Source organism: Heterocephalus glaber, unplaced genomic scaffold, assembly GCF_053883595.1.
Source record: "Heterocephalus glaber isolate CG9 unplaced genomic scaffold, H.glaber_assembly_v1.0 deba00001004, whole genome shotgun sequence".
NCBI classification, from domain to species: Eukaryota; Metazoa; Chordata; class Mammalia; order Rodentia; family Bathyergidae; genus Heterocephalus; species Heterocephalus glaber.
Genome location: NW_028258179.1, coordinates 6,115,437 through 6,124,507, shown reverse-complemented (window position 1 = coordinate 6,124,507; position 9,071 = coordinate 6,115,437).

Below are 9,071 nucleotides of genomic sequence, written 5' to 3'. Positions count from 1 at the left end.
ATACGTTATTGTGAAACTAAGTGAAAGAAGTCATCCTGTTTTACTTTTGCCCTAAGAATACTCTCCAGCTGTGCTTGTGCCTGCAGTCTTTACTCGAGATAAAATCACAGATTACAATCCTAACCATATCCTCAAATATTGCTACAAAATGGCTTTTTTTTAATTACTATCACATTTTTCTAGCAAAAATCACTCTACTTTTAGCGTTCTGTTTTTAGCAGTGATATTTCCATGTATGAATGAAATAATTCTCACTGAAAATTTCATAAACACTGGCAGACAGCTGTACTTTTTTTTTCTTAAATGAGAGCTCCATTGAGGATCCAATATGCAATAGGTAAATCTGTAGACATAAAAAGTAAATTAGTAAGTAGGGCTGAGAGACTACAATGAAATGGTGAATGACTGCCAGTGTGTATGGAGTTGAGGAATATAATTTCACTGGGGTAAAGAAAATAATCTGAAATTAGATTGTGGTGATGGCTGCTCATTTCTGTGAACACAAAAGAAACTACTGGATTTGACATTTTAAATGGATGAAATTTGTGCTCTGTGCTCTCACATTTGTAAAAGCAACGACAAAGAATGCTTCTGTTTGAATCATAGCCCCCTCGCTTACCAGCAGTGGAAGCTTCAGCAACTCTCTCACTCTCTCTGTGCCTCAATTTTATGAGCATGCCAACAGTGCTGACTCCTATGCAAGCACTGAGGGTAACACCTAACCCATGACAGGCATGCAGCATATGTGAGCTTTCATCATATTTAATGTGTAAGTTTTTCCTAAGAGAATAACTGACCCATCTGAAGGTTAAACAATTCAGGGGAGGCTCCAACAAGAGAATTTTGATGTCTGGTCCATGTGTTTGGAAGAGCACCTGAAGCCATGGCTAATGGTATTAGTCCTGCAAAGGTGGAAATAAGTGTGCAGGACATGGCCAATGTATCTAAACCTGTACTTTGATCTACTATAATTGTCTTATGGGTTTTATACGTTTTTTGGCCTGTTTTTCAGGCTTTTATTCTGGGTTTAAAATAATTTGACAGAGTCTTACAAAATAAATAAATAAATATCCTGGTAAAAAAAGAAATAATAGTGGACCCTCAAGTTACAACCAGCCTGACATTACCTGACTTAATTAGGTTAATGGAAGATTCATCTGCCTCTTGTCATTGATAGCATGTACCCTGGTAAACATCCAGATCTCAACTGTATTGGCTTAAAACTAACTTGAGTGACAACCAGGCCTCAGAACTGATCCAGTAAGCCAAGGGTGCACTGTATTGTTTTGTTAAGTGTAGAGAAGAATGTTGTCTCAGAGCAAGTTGAACTTAGAATGAACTCTGGGGAGACATTCCCAGGAGCAGCAGATGCTCCCTCTGTTCCAGGAAGCTTGATGCCCAAGAGTGTGAGTATTCTGCTCTGGGAAAGCTCAAGATTAGATATGAAAGCTTTCAAGATGTTATTCCTAAAAAACTGCTTCAAGGCCTTGGTTGTAATCTCTCACGCTTCTCATGCTCACATTGTGCATTGCTTCAATAAAAGACAAGGGCAACAGAGGCAAGCTACTGTTTCACCTTGTGAGCTGCAGCCCTCTGTTTGTCCACTTAACTGCATTCTCATTGGTCTGACTCTTCTTCACATCCCAAACAACTCCAACAGTTAAGCTTTCTAAAATATAAGTGTGTTCATCAAGTGTTATTTACATCACCAATCAGAATTAGTATAATAGAAAAAATATTGTTTACTTTTAGACTCCCAATTTTGTCATAAATTTCCTTTACAAACTTGGATAAGTTATTTCACTTTTGGACCTCATTCATGTATGAAAAACAATTGGACCAAAATGTAAAAATCAAGGCCTACCAAGGAACTTATCCAGTTCAAATATACACAAAATGTTTAATCTTTCCCAATAAAAACAGTGGTACCTTGGTTTACGAACTGAATTTGTTTTACAATTTGGGGGATAATGTCCGTGGCGGGGGGGGGCCATGGTCATGTTTGTCACCCAGTGTGGTGCCTGCAAACAGAAGCAGAATTTTGCCAAACACTTTTGTTTGCAAATAGAATATTACTGTATTTATAAATATTGTCACTAATCACCATTTTTATGTTCACTCTGCACCACTCACTGTTCAGAGTATTTTAATAGTCTTAGGTAATATAATTCTGGTAACAATTCTACAGATTTTCCCTGTTTTAGAGGTGGAGCAGAGCAAATAAATCTATTTACCCCAAAAAATAAATAAATAAATAATTTTAAAAATATTTTTAAATAAAAATTTTAAAAATCAGAGGTAGAAGAGAAGGGAATAAAGAATTGACGTGTGTTAGGTACATGTGCCAATTCCCCACAATGAACATAATCACTATGTACTACAAACATGTACTAATAAAAAAATTTTTAAATAAATACAATTTGTTTAAAAAGAAATAAGTATGCTGGGGCCAGGAGTGGTAGCACATGCCTGCAATCCCAACACTTGGGAAGCTGAAGCAGGAGAGTATCTGTGAATTTGAGGCCAATTGGGCTGTAGTGAATTAAAGGCCAGCCTGAACTGCATAGCACCTTGTCTCAAACAAACAAAAAAATGAAGTACATGGGCCAGAAAATGTATAATAAGGGCAGTTATGGAGATTACTGATACATTGCCATAACCAGACACTCCACTACATTATCACATTTCATTGAGATATCAGCCCTGGGTAGCAGAACTCTTTCATCGCATTTTCTCATTGAAAAATTGAGGTCTTGTAGTCACTATGTGTCATTCATCTCTTAATAGACACAGAGTTAGTGATGCTAGAACAATCTGAGAATCAGGAATACAGAGAGAAACCATATACCCATAAACAGTGTGGAAAAGCCTGCAGTGATTACTGCTCCACACATGGATATGAAAGTACTCACACTGGAGAGAAAATATAAGGTACAAATTAAGGTGTAAATGCAATCATTTCCTCTGAAAACCATACCGTATTTCCCCAAATAAGAGCTAACTGAAAAATCAGCCCTAGCATGATTTTCCAGGATGTTCATAATATAACCCCTACTCCAAAAACAAGCCCCAGTTAAGATCATCAGCCCAATGGATATACTTAGTATGTCATTGCAACACACAACAGATGTACTGAATTATAAAATAATAACGTTAAAATATAATTAAATATACATAATATTATTGACATTAATACTTAAAATATATGATAATATAAATTATAATTATTTGTAAATACCGAAGTGGGCACCTTTGGAGAAGAGGTAAATCACTATGTAAACAAATGAACTCAAGACTATTGACAAATGAACACTTGGAGCACAAGAATGCATGAATGATGTGCACACTTGATAATGAACATAGTTGTGTCTAATATTAATCTGCATAATTCAATACCATGTGTGTTGTAATGGACGTACTTAACACACTCATGTGAAATAAAGAAACATTTTCTGAATTTTGGTGCCTGCAATTTTTAATTGCTTTTGTGTGGACCAGCATTCCTTTTTTTTTTTTTTTTTGGTACTGGGAATCGAACTCAGGACCTCACGCTTGCCAGGCAGGTGCTGTGCTGCTGAGCTAAATCTGCAGCCCTGGACCATCATTCTTAACTATCATCATTTTTATTGCTGCTCCTCTCTCCTAAATCTTCAATTAACACTTGTTTTAGTGGAAATTTTGGGACATCTACCCTCCAAGAAGTTGTGACAGCTGTGTTGTCAATGCACTATGATTGGGCTACATGGACAAGAGGTGGACATTTAAGGAAAACTGTATTGCTGGGCATGAGAGATTGGGGTCAGTGGTTCTACAGGAAATGGAGTCACAAGAAATTCAGGCTAGAATTTGGGGATTGAAGAGTTACGATGATGTTCCTGGAGAAGATGACATCTCTGTGTTTGAACAAATGTACATTTTTGTACATGTAAGGCCTGGGGATTTAGCTCAGTGGTTCTGCTGCCTGCCTCACAAGTACAAGGTCCTGAGTTCAATCCCCAGTACCAAAAATATCTTTATTTATTTATAGAAATTGTAAATATATATTTATAAAAATAATAAAATATATAGTACATGAATTAACGTAGATTACTGTACCTGAAAAAAATCCCCTAAAAACAAGCTGTATTGCATCTTTTGGAGCAAAAATTAATATGAGACCTGGTTTTATTTTCAGGGAAATATGGTAGAAGCCTCATGGCATTACCTAACAGAGAAGGACCTTATGAATTTCAGGTGTGGGGGAAAAGTCTTCTTCTGTCTCAGTTCACTTATTTCTAATACATGAAAGGACTCACACTGGAGAGGAACCCTATAAATATAAGGGATGTGGAAAGGCCTTCATTCCTTTGGGTTCTTTGGAAGTACATAAATGCACTCTCACCAGAGAGAAACTGCGTGAACGTCCAGAATGTGGGGAAACCGCTTCGCTTGCACCCGTTAAAAGACAGATGATGGTGCATAGAAATGGACATCGCAAATATAAATTTTGTGAAAAACCTTTAATCCCCTAAGTTCAGTTCTAAAATTTGAAAGGATTCACACTGGAGAGAAATTTTCTGAATGTACAGAATGTGGGAAACTCTTCAGCAACCTTTGTTTTTGTTTTTTCTTTTTTAATTGTATGGAACTACTCACAATGGAAAGGAACCATATGAATGTACCAAATATGGGGAAGTCTGGATTTTTTTAGAGGTCTAAAACACAGATAATAGTGAATAATGGACCTCACAAATGTGGATTTCGTGGGAAAGTGCTTAAACCTCCAAGTTCTTTCTAAGGCATGAAAAATTTCAACTGGGAAGAAACTATATGATTGCAAACAATATAGGAAGTCCTTCAGGGAGGAAGCATGGCAGATGATTATAGAAACTTTATAGAATGTGAGCATATGGAATTATGAAACAGAACTTCTAATGAGAAATTATTGCAGTGATCATTTTTCACTGTACCAATTATCCATATCTGATATGAAGAAGTTATTAGTACATTCAAGAATGTAGCAAAACCCGGGGAAAATGTACTGATAGATGAAAGTACAATTTTATCATGAGGACACCTGTGTTTTTGCCAATACATCAAAGGAAAACAGCACAAATATGAGATAAAATTATATAAATTATGTTTACCTAATGGTTACACCTATAATTTAAATGTCCATGCCAGAAAAAGTGCAAACCTTTCAATCCATGAGCATTTTTAGGATATTGTTTTGAAATTATTGAACAGCTTATTATTTGAACAACACACATTATATGCACAGTTATTATTTGAGTACAACCTTAGCAGAAGAACTTTGATGAAAACAAATATATTTTGGCAGCACAGTACAGCCAAATTAAAATTTTGTATCAGTACAAGCAAAGACACAGCAAAATCATCAACTTTGAAAATCATTCTGGTGTAAAATTTGTCAAATGAGCAGATAAAAGAACTGTTTGTGTGGTAACCACTCATAAAATCCTTTAAGTACATTCCTCAAAGAAAAACCAAGAAACAAAACCTGATCTTGTTTTTGATTATAATACTGCAAAAAAAAGGCACTGATTAAGTAGGCCAGATGCCATTCTATTACAGTTCCTTAAGGAAAACACTAAAGTGGTATTTTAAAAATTATAATACAGCTAAATTTATGGCAGAGCAGCTGTAAATGCACTATATATATATATACTCATAAGATTTCCATGTTAAAATTTAGAGAATTAATTATGGATAAATTATTAACTCATGAAGAAATGCCACCGGTGCAAGTTACTAAAAAAAAAATTTCACTTTGTAGAAGCTTAAGATCCGTAAGAAATGCATGCAAGTGATGTAGGGAATGTCATTGAAAATTATCAGAAACTATGGGTGCCACTGTAGCTGCAAAAAAGGTCAAACACGTTATGATGTTTTCCACACTGCACACTTTTATGTATAAGATGATTTAAAGAAATTCACAAACATAAATTTCTGTTAATTTAATGAGCTGAATAAATGTTTTGATTATTTTAATAATTTTAATTGGTATGAAGAGTATGAATTAATATTTATATTTGGGCAGTAATTATTCAAAATCAAGCAGCTAACTAGATTTGGTCCATTTGTAGATATTTTATTCCTTTTATTAGTAAAAAGACCAATAAAAGTGATTAGATCCATTTGTAAAAGCTGGTGGGAACGTGTTAATACACATATAAAACCATATATTTTACTTACTTTTTTTTTTTTTTTTTTTGGTACTTGGGATTGAACTCAGGACCTTTTGCTTGCGAGGCAGGCACTGGAACCACTGAGCTAAATCCCCAGCCTTTACTTACTTTTCTTAAATATATGAGATTATATAGAAACCAAAGTTACTGCTCTAAATGGTTTAATATGTTTTTATGAACATCCCCATATAGAGGGTGAAACATAACCATATTAGCTCCTACATCTCTAGCCCAGTGATCTTTTAGAGTCAAGTGCCCAAACTGCAGCCCAAAATCCACTTCTTTATCACAAAGTGCCAACACTGCACTGAAACCCAAACACTAAAGTTTTAGTTTAGAAAAGAAGAACGCATGCATTAACATCTTTCCTCTTAAAAGAAAAACAACACGTGTGCCATAGGTTTGCCACCACTGGAGTGACCCAGTGAGCCACTCTGAACACACTGTTGGATCAGAAAGTTGCAGGACTCCAGCCTGGGGGAGAGGGCAAGGCCAGAGGTAGGAACAGAGTGGCGCTCTGCACAGCATGGACAGAGGGTAAAGGAGAGCTTATCCCGTTGAATGACTCAGGCTCTTAGGGTCCTGTAACTTGCCTGGCTTTGCCTTCTGTTGCCAAGAGCAGAAAACTACTCTTAGTTTTAAAATGCCTAAAAATGCTGTATTAGACAGTTATGTTTATATGTAGCCTTTTACAAAGAACATTAGTTTACTTTTCCAACAGTTGGCTGAAAATGCCCTCCCACCAAACACATGTCAATACATGAGAGAATATCACTCGGTTACAGGGTCAATTGAACATGTAAAAAGCCAGAAAAACAAATGAAAATGCATAGCCTATAAATAAGCCTAATAAAACAAGTACTAATAGGAGATGATTCACCATGCATTATCCTATGTGTCTTTGCCAAGAACACTGTATTACTCTTGCATTTGTATTTTTCAACTGCAAGTGATTGAGTTCCAGTTCAAACAGCCTAAGCCAGGGGTGGTGAAACTATGGCATGCATGCCACAGCAGGCTGCTTGTATCATTGAAAGCTCTGAAAGGTTCACCATCACTGGCCTAACTCAACAGCTTTCCACAGTACCTCAGAGGTATGTGCTCCAGAAAGTAAAACGAGTACTAAAAGGACCAGGGGAAAAAAGTATTTGCAGATGACATTGCATCCCTAATAAATCTTACAAATTGAGAAGAAAAATTAGGACTGTATCTAGATTTTCAAGAAATGTGCAAAAGTTGTCCTTTGGTTGCTAATAAGCAGTTCCAAACAAACAGAAAATTGCCCCAGGGCAAAATGATAGGATGGCCTGGTGTGGTGCCACATGGCTGTAGTCTCAGCACTTTGGACTCTGAAACAGCAAGATTGCAAGCTTGGACCCAGACCAAGCATTTTAGCAAATTAATAAGACCCTGTCTCAAAATAAAAACATAACATAAAGAGACTGTGGGCACAGCTCCATGCAAAGGCCCTGGGTGATAGGTCTCCCACTACCTCAGCAGCTATTATGTATAGTAGCTGCCCTCTTCCTGTCGTCCCTTGCCCCCTCCCCTGTGTGATGTCATGCCAAGATGGTTGCTCCTACCAAAGAATAAACCCTTCTTCCCAGCATGCCCCTGTTCCCGCCTAGAAAGTAACCTAATACACTCTCACCTCCTACCATCTAGTGACATCACCAGCTCCTCCATTCCCTAGTCACTACCTCACTCAATCCCACCTCAGTCTCTATAAAAGACTCTCCCTGCCCCAGCCATATTGCTTTTGTCTCTCCTTTGTTCAGAGACAGCCCTGCAGATCTATTCCCCTAATAAAGGCTTGTTGTGGCCTGGTCTGGTCTTGGTCTTCGGCCTTTTACCTGACATTTCTGGTGCCATGACTCGGATGGTAGATGGTCCATTAATAGATGATCCCCCACAGAACAGGGTTGATTGACCTTTTAGCCATCTCCACCGGACCATATCTGCCATTGCCAGGACCCTCCGGGGCTTTCTACCTTTGCCATTGCTGATGCTACACATCCACACCGGTCGCCAATGTCTGGGTGAGTAGGGAGTTCAGCCTCCCTCTCATCAGGTTCTCTGTCTCATTCTCTCTCCCTCTAGGGACTTCTCAGAAATCCAAGCACTTGGTCAGAGAAACCCCCACAGCCGCTGGGCCCAGGACCGTGTCCCTGGGAGACATCCCATCAGCCCGCCTCCTCTCGTTCTCTCCCTTTGGGAGACTCACTTGGAGATTGTCAAAGGAGACAAGGACACTTTGCCCCTTTGTCTTCCTCCCTGGGAGCTGCCTCCTCCTCACCTGCTCTAATCAGGGGGCCCAACAATCCAAACCCCGCCCCTCAACACCTCCGGGCTGCCTTCTGGCACAACTCAAGCCCCTCGGATTGTTGGGACCAGACTTTAAACCAAAAAGACTTTTTTTCTATTGTAATCAGGTTTGGCCTCAGTATAGATTAGATAATGGGTTTCCATGGCCCAAAAATGGCATTTTCAATTTTAACATACTGTGTGATTTACACAACTTCAACGCAATGGCAAATGGTCAGAAATCCCCTATATACAAGCCTTTTCTACCTATGCTCTTAACCCTCCCTCTGTCAAACCTGTCCTCCTTCTCAAGTACTCCTAGCCTGAGCCCATCACTCACCGCTCATACCTCCTCCACTTTATAACTCTGTTGATAGGAAAAAGTTTTAAAGTTTAATAGATTAGCTATTAAAGTAGTTGTGGAAGCAAACTAGGTAGTGTATCCCTTTAAAAATTTGCCTTAGCCCATTGCTTCTGCTGTTTAAAGGGAAGGTTTGTAGCTCCTTTGATCTGTAGCTCCAGTATAGATAACATCCTAGCTCTAAAGAACAAAGTGGGAATCCTTGAACAAACTTGTGA